Source organism: Gorilla gorilla, chromosome 9, assembly GCF_029281585.2.
Source record: "Gorilla gorilla gorilla isolate KB3781 chromosome 9, NHGRI_mGorGor1-v2.1_pri, whole genome shotgun sequence".
NCBI classification, from domain to species: Eukaryota; Metazoa; Chordata; class Mammalia; order Primates; family Hominidae; genus Gorilla; species Gorilla gorilla.
In genome coordinates, this window is record NC_073233.2 from 70023649 (window position 1) to 70031393 (window position 7745).

A 7745-nucleotide genomic window follows, 5' to 3' on the forward strand; every position below is an offset into this window, starting at 1 on the left:
TCCTCGGGTAGGAGGGCAGGGCTGGGAATTACAACAGGGACCTCCCCTAATTGTCCGCCAGCTGCCTGGAGTCACTTAGCAAAAAATAAAAATAATAAAAATCTGTGTTTGGCCCTGATGTGGACTCTGCAGCTCCTTTTGCCACTCCCTGTGTCAGGGCCAAGGAGATGGGGTTTGTTGTCCAGCTCTGTCTAACCACTTCCCAGGGAATAGTCTGGGAATATGGATGACAACCTTTAATCGCAAAGTGCCTACTGTGTGTGAGGCACTGGGCGAGTTGAGTTGCGTTGGCCATAACCTTCGATCGCATTTGCTGAGTTGAGGGGTGATATTATCTTCATCTTCATTTTAAGTCTGTGGAAAGTGAGACTCAAAGAGTTAAAGCAAACTCAAGCCCAAGGTTGTGTGGAGTGTGCAGTCGGGCAGGAAGCTCCGCTGGACTTCGAAGGTGTTGCTCTAAGGCAAGCCTGCTAAGACACATGTCAAGACATCGGAAATGTTAAGAGGCTTCCCTCCATTGCCTCTTGTTGGCCAAAAGCACCCAGACTTTTCTGATGCAAGTGGGGACTTCCCAGTCCTTGCCCTGGCAAAGTTGGGCCCTCTCCCAGACTGCTATTTCCCACCCGGGGTTTCTGGTCCCTGGCCGCAGGACGTGGGATCTGGTATCACTGATGGAGCTGTACAGATGACATGTCCCAGAAGTGCAGGGAATTGAAGTTCATGGGGTGAACTTTGGCCAATGGGAAACAGGAGGCAGGAGGGGTCTGGGCAGGTGAATTCTGCCAACTTTGTCTCTCTGATGCTGGACCCCAGCATTGTTTCTCCTTGCAGCCTATGGGGAGAAATCCCACCTGCTGAGCAAATGACTGTGTCTCTTGATGCCTAGGTGTGAAATAACCATCACTTCACATTTTCTTCATATCTGTCCTGTCTCACTTCCCTTTTGTCAGGTTCCTGTGAGGCCAGGGGAGATCTGGTGGGACAGGGGGAACAGCAGGGGTACACAGGGTCCTGGGGTTTGGCAGAGAAAGGGAGTGGCCAAAGGAGCTGTAAAGTACATGAGGGTCAAACACAGAGTTGCATTATTTTTACTTTTTGCTAAGCACCTCTAGGCAGCTGGGGGACTTTCGGGGCTCTGTAACTTTGGATATTGGGAACTTTACTGGTCAGGCCCTAATGACCAGATTCTCATACCTGAGCTGCACATTGATAAGGCACAGTGAAGTGGATATCCCGCCCTTTGGGCCTCCAGGCCAGTTCCTCTTGGGAACTGCCCAGGACTCTCGTTCTGCCCAGGACTGAGCCCTGACTCAGGATGTCACTGTTAGAGAGAAGGGCAGAGAGGGGCTCACTACCATTGACTGTTGCTGTTTTCTGCTTAGCTGGCTGGATATCCACCTCCTCTTTGAACTTCTTCAGACCCTCAAAATCAGCACCCTTGAAATCAGGGTCCTTGAAATCAGGAGTCTCAACACTGGGAGAGGACCCAAAAGGACCAGAAGCAGCTGGGAAGTCAGCTCTGGAGCCCTCAAAGAAGCTTTGCTTGACTCAACTACCTTTTTGCACATGGAGGTGGGAAGAAAAGAGTTAGGCACATTTATCATGATGGGGGAATGGCCATCGTGCCTTGTCCAGGGAACAATGCACACAGAGCATGAGCCCACCTGTGCAGCAAGATGCTGATATCCAGGTATCTGTGTCTGGATGGATGGGAAAAGACTTGACCCCATGAGCCCAGCAAGTTAACACTGGTTGTATATGGGTGACTTCTGTGGGCTTTTCTTTATTTCCCCAAATTTATTTATTTATTTATTTATTTATTTATTTATTTATTTAGAGACAGGGTTTCACTTCAGTTGCCCAGGCGGGAATGCGGGGGCATGATCACGGCTCACTGTGGCCTCAACCTCCCAGGCTCAAGCAATCTTCCTGCCTCATTTTTTTGATTTTTTGTAGAGATGAGGTCTCACTATGTCACTGAGGCTGGTCTCCAACTCCTGGGCTCAAGTGATCCCCCTGCCTCAGCTTCCCAAAGTGCTGGGATTACAGGCATGAGCCATCGCACCCAACCCTGTATTTCCCAAAATTTCTAAAGAATGGCGGGCACAGTTTGAGACCAGCCTGAGTGACATAACAAGACCCTGTCTGTATTTATTAAAACAAACAAAATAATAAAGTCTCCAAGACACACAGACTTGCCTAATAACTTTAATTTGTTTGGAAAAGCCCTGCCCTCTAAGTGAAAAGCTGTCACATGAAAAAAATATTGCCATTACTTTGTTCAATTCTTTTGTTGCAGTAAAATACACGAAACATGAAAATTACCATCTTAATCGTTTTTAAAATAATTTTAAAATGTATACATCAGTGGTATTAAATACATTTTGTAATTTTGTGCAACCATTACTGCCATCTATCTCCAGAGTGCTTTTCATCTTGCAAAACTGAAAAGTTATACCCATTAAACAATAATTTCCTATTCCTCCCTCCCCCGTCCCCTGGCAATCACCATTCTACTCTCTGTTTCTATGATTTTGACTATTTTACATACTTCATATAAGTGGAATCATACATTATTTGTCTTCTTTTATGTAACTGACTTATTGCACTTAACATGTCTTCAAGATCTATTCATGTTGTAGCATGTAATTTTCCTTCCTTTTTAAGGATAATAATATTCCATTGTATGTATGTACTATATTTTGATTATTCATTTGTGTGTTGATGGACACTTGGGTTGCTTCTGTGTTTTATTGTGAATAATGCTGCTGTGAACATGGATGTACAAATCTTTTTTTGAGACTCTGCTTTCAATTATTTTCTGTACACCCTGAAGGGGAATTGCTGGATCATGTGGTAACTCTATTTTTACTCTATTTCTGGCCTTTCTATGTTATTCCATTGGTCTACATGGCTGTCTTTATGCCAGTACCACATTGTTTTGATTACTGTCACTTTGTAGTAAGTTCTCCAGCTTTGTTCCTTCTTTTCAAGATTGCTTTCACTATTTGGGGTTCCTTGATATTCCATATGGATTTTATAATTGTTTTTTCTATTTCTGCAAAAACCATTTTTGGGATTTTGATAGGGATTGCATTGAATCTTTGGGTAGTATTGACATCTTAACAACATTAAGTCTTCTGTTCTCTTGCCTCAGGCGTCCCACGTCCACTGATTCCTCCTCCCTCATTGCTGAGTCCTTGGCTGGCAGCAGAAAAATGGCTACAAACTTCTCAGTACATGAGAAGATCTGGTTTGACAAGTTCAAATATGACATTGCAGAAAGGAGATTCTACGAGCAAATGAACGGGCCTGTGGCCAGCACCTCCCGCCAGGAGAATGGCGCCAGCGTGATCCTCCAAGACACTGCGAGAGCCAGAGAGAACATCCAGAAATCCCTGGCCAGAAGCTCAGGCCCCAGGGTCTCCAGCGGCCCCAACGGAGAACACAGCGAGCTTGTTGTCCTGATCGCCAGTCTGGAAGTGGAGAACCAGAGCCTGCGCAGCGTGATGCAGGAGCTGCAGCAGGCCATGTCCAAGCTGGAGGCCCAGCTGAACGTGCTGGAGAAGAGCTCTGCTGGCCACCGGGCCACAGTCCCTCAGACCCAGCACGTGTCTCCCATGTGCCAAGTGGAGCCCCGGCCAAGAAGCCAACCACACCAGCAGAGGATGACAAGGAAAATGACATTGACCTTTTTGGCAGCGACAATGAGGAGGAGGACGAGGAGGCAGCACAGCTGCGGGAGGAATGGCTGCCGTTTCCCCCAGTAATTAGAAAAGCCTTATTGTGAGGTTTTTGATAACTTTTTATAGTTTTATGTTGTCTTCTTTGTTTTAAGGAATATATGAAGTTGTTTCAAAATTGGGAACAAGAATTGTCACATTCTTTTGTTTTTTCTTCATATTTTCTCCATATTTTTCTTGTTTTCCTCTTTTGCCCTCCAGTCCTGGGAGGAAAGTAAGTGTCATGGGTGAGGACTTTCCACTTCCTGGACCATTGGAGTCTCTGGGACCATCCACAGTCCCTAAGCCTGGGAAAGTGCTCTGTTCTTTAGCATATTAAAAATGGCCCTAGCCTGCCCTTAAATGACTCTAGAGGGGTCATTCAAGTGTATGTTTGTATGTGGAAAGATGATTAATATGTCACATACGGCTTAAAGGAGCCAGCAGGATCTTGAGACACAGTAAAAATATCCCCCCCCCGCCACCCTTCAGGGGTGGAGAATTTTGATTCCTCCCTGGTAAATCTCTGTCAAATTACTAATTATTGATCTCTGATAATTACCAATTATTGATCCCTAACTCATGATTGTCTCCTTTACAGCTGGTGAGCAAGCCACTGATTCTAGACTTTCATGACTTTCTGATGACTTCCTACTGATCAAATGATAAACCACTCAGAATTTCCTGTCTGCACTGTGTGGGATAGTGTCCCCTCAGCCACCTTCTTTCTCAAATTGCTGTTATATTGTCTTAATCCACAAGGAAGGTCTTGTGTGAACATATGTATACATCCAGAGTGTTCTGGTAGAATTATAGCTCCCCTTGCACTAAGGGGTGCCCGGGGCACTTACATGATGTGTACTTGTTGTTAACCCAACGCTCCCCAGGGGCTGGATCTTATCCCCCGTGCAAAATCAGAAGCAGTTTCCCTAGTCTTGGTTCACCTGGTTGCAGTTCTCACCCTCTTCCTAGGAGTCCACTCTGCTGAGTTCCCATCAGGTCTTCTTCTGCACTGACTCTATGCCAGGTAGCTGGAGGTTAGACTGTTCCTTCAGCCTAGGTACTTTCTTTCTTTATCTCTTCATCATGTCCTCCAAAAAGCCTCCTATGTATAGATTGGTTTAGGTGGCCATTTTCTTTCTTTCTTTCTTTCTTTCTTTTGTTTTGTTTTGTTTTGTTTGTTTTTTGAGACGGGGTCTGGCTCTATCACCCAGGCTGGAGTGCAGTGGTGCAATCTCGTCTCACTGCAACCTCTGCCTCCCAGGCTCAAGCGATTCTCCTGCCTCAGCCTCCAGAGTAGCTGGGATTATAGGCGCGCGCCATCAGGCCTGGCTAATTTTTGTATTTTTAGTAGAGACAGGGTTTCACCATGTTGGTCAGGCTGGTCTCGAACTCCTGACCTCGGTGATCCACCCGCCTCGGCCTCCCAAAGTGCTGGGATGACAGGCGTGAGCCACCGCGCCCGGCCCGTTTTATTCTTTTAATTACCAAAGCCTAGCCTGTAGTAGGAGATGTCTGATGAGTTTTTCTTAAATTGAACGCCAACAATAAGGTTTGAGCCTCAAGGTGGCGCCATTTCATGTAGAGTCTGGAATCTCTGAACACTTGAAATAGACCATCGGTCACTAGCAGGAGCCCTTGCGTTCCGTTCCTGGATGCCGTTCTCAAAGTGAACACAATGAAATACAAGTTTCACTCGTGTTTGCATAAGGTCAAAACAACTGACAGGGTCGTTTCTTCTTGAGAGGACCGTGCGTTATCCTAGCAGGTTGTGTATACTATTTATCTCGTCAGATTTGTTACCAAGGAGACAGAAGCTGAGAAGAAATGAGATTAGGGGTTGTCTATCAAGGACAGAGGGAAAGAAGGGGGTAGCTGTGACTGTGTTTGTGGTGTGTGGGATGAAAAGGAAGATTTGAAGGATAAAACTAGAAGGGAAGTGAAGATGACTCCAAAGTGCCTTATTTGGAGCGGAATGAGACTGACTGAGGGATCATCTCAGCACTGCTGGGGGTTTTTCACACATACTATTATTTAATTCTACTGACTTTCACGTAAAGAAAGTGTAGTCTTTATTTACTGAGACTTAAAAAGATTAAATGGCTTTTCCAAGCTCACACAGTCCATATAACCCAGAGATGGGAAAACATATCTGGACCCCAAATCCTTAATTTTACTTATCTGCCTGCCCGCCTCTTCCCTGTTGAACCTGGGGAGGCATCAGGGCATCCTGTTAGTGGTGTCCCACAGATAGACAAATTTTACCCTGGATTACGAAAAGCTGGATTAGCTTTCTTACTTAAACAATACTGGGGCCGGGCGTGGTGGCTCACGCCTGTAATGCCAGCACTTTGGGAGGCTGAGGCAGGCAGATCATGAGGTCAGAAGATCGAGACCATCCTGGCCAGCATGGTGAAACCCCGTCTTTTCTAAAATACAAAAAATAAATTAGCTGGGCACGATGGCGCCTGCCTGTAGTCCCAGCTACTCGGGAGACTGAGGCAGGGAAATCGGTTGAACCTGGGAGGCGGAGATTGCAGTGAGCCAAAATCACGCCACTGCACTGCAGCCTGGCAACAGAGCAAGACTCTGTCTGAAAACAAAACAAAACAAGAAATAATACTGGAACTTCTTTCCCTGCTGTTGCTCCAATTCCCTTCCCTGGATTATTTTCCTCTTTGTCACTACCACACATCTAGAAAGATTAGCATTTCTATTACAGAAGCAAATGTCAAAAGGAGATTTAGAGGGAGTTACAGTTGCTTAAAAAAAAAGAAACCCTGCCCTTTGCCGTCACAAGCCCGTGATCATCACAGTTATCTGTCAGTCAAGCACCTGACCATAATGGAAGTCAACAAATAAAACGCATCACTTGAGATCGGATAAAGAACACAGGATGAGCATGAGTTTAATCCTTGTCCATCCTCTTTAGAAATCTGAAAAAAATAACAACTTAAAATGACAACAAAAGAACAAAGTGGCAAACTCTACAGTATAGTGGAAACAAGCAAGTGACAATATTTGATGAGAAATAGTTAAGCTTTTCTGATGGATGGAGAGCAGATAGGATGAAATCTACAGAGAAATAAGATGAGAGGAAACTGAAGTTCAAACATGTGCTGGAGAAAAAACCTTCAGATAGAGGAGCTTTTGGAAAGAAAGAGGAAATTAGGTTTAAGATAGGTCTTGGATAATTATTGAAATTGAATACAGGCAGGATGAGAGTTGAAATACACAATGAGATGTGGACAGCCACCTCACACCACTTTGCTCTGTTCTTCCGCAATATATGTTTTTTTTTTCACATAATGTTTTTATTGTTCCCTTCAGTGCAAAGGACTATTGGGGAAGAAGGGTCTTCCCAGTGGGTAGCAGAAAACCATGAGATTAAGCAAAAATAATTGCTATCAAGGTGAGTATGAGTTCAGAAGTTTGCTGGTCCATTACAAGTCTTGGGGTTATTCAGTCTGCTTCTCTGTGCAGTTCTTCTAGAATTCTGTTTAAAAAAAAAGCCATCAACTCACTATGGGTGCCAAAGGGGTAACCCCTTTTCCTTCTAGGCTAAATATGAAAAAAAATCTGATTTTCATCATCCTAAGTGGCACCTGTTTTTGCAAAGGATACCAACTGCCTCTTTTGGGTGGTCTCAAACTCCCCTTCTTTGGGTGGTACCTTTGATGTGGTTGTGCTTGACGTTCTTAAGTCTCTGGTTTTCAAGGTGGGACAGACTTACCATGAGATGCAGGTATCTCAAGCAAGGTCCAGCACGACTTACTAACTGCGGGGATGGTCAAGATAGGGTGTTAGGGCTTGGCTTACTTCGCTGCCAGGCAGTTCTTTCCCTGACATTCCTTTAGGCAAGATCAGTTCCCCAGGTAGAAGAGATGTATTGGAAGAGAGCCTCACGTTGGTGTCAGCCTTGACAGGAACTTAGGATGGAAGGAGACTCCTTGACTGACTGACTGACTGACTTCCTTCCTTCCTTCTTCTCTCTCTCTTTCTTTCTTTTTTTATTTTGAGACA

At 44.9% G+C, this 7745-nt stretch overlaps 1 pseudogene; it reads left to right on the forward strand.

The window, feature by feature from the left end:
• Positions 1–3218: 3218 nt before the first annotated feature.
• Positions 3219–3790, forward strand: LOC101148120 (elongation factor 1-delta-like; annotated as a pseudogene).
• Positions 3791–7745: the final 3955 nt, after the last annotated feature.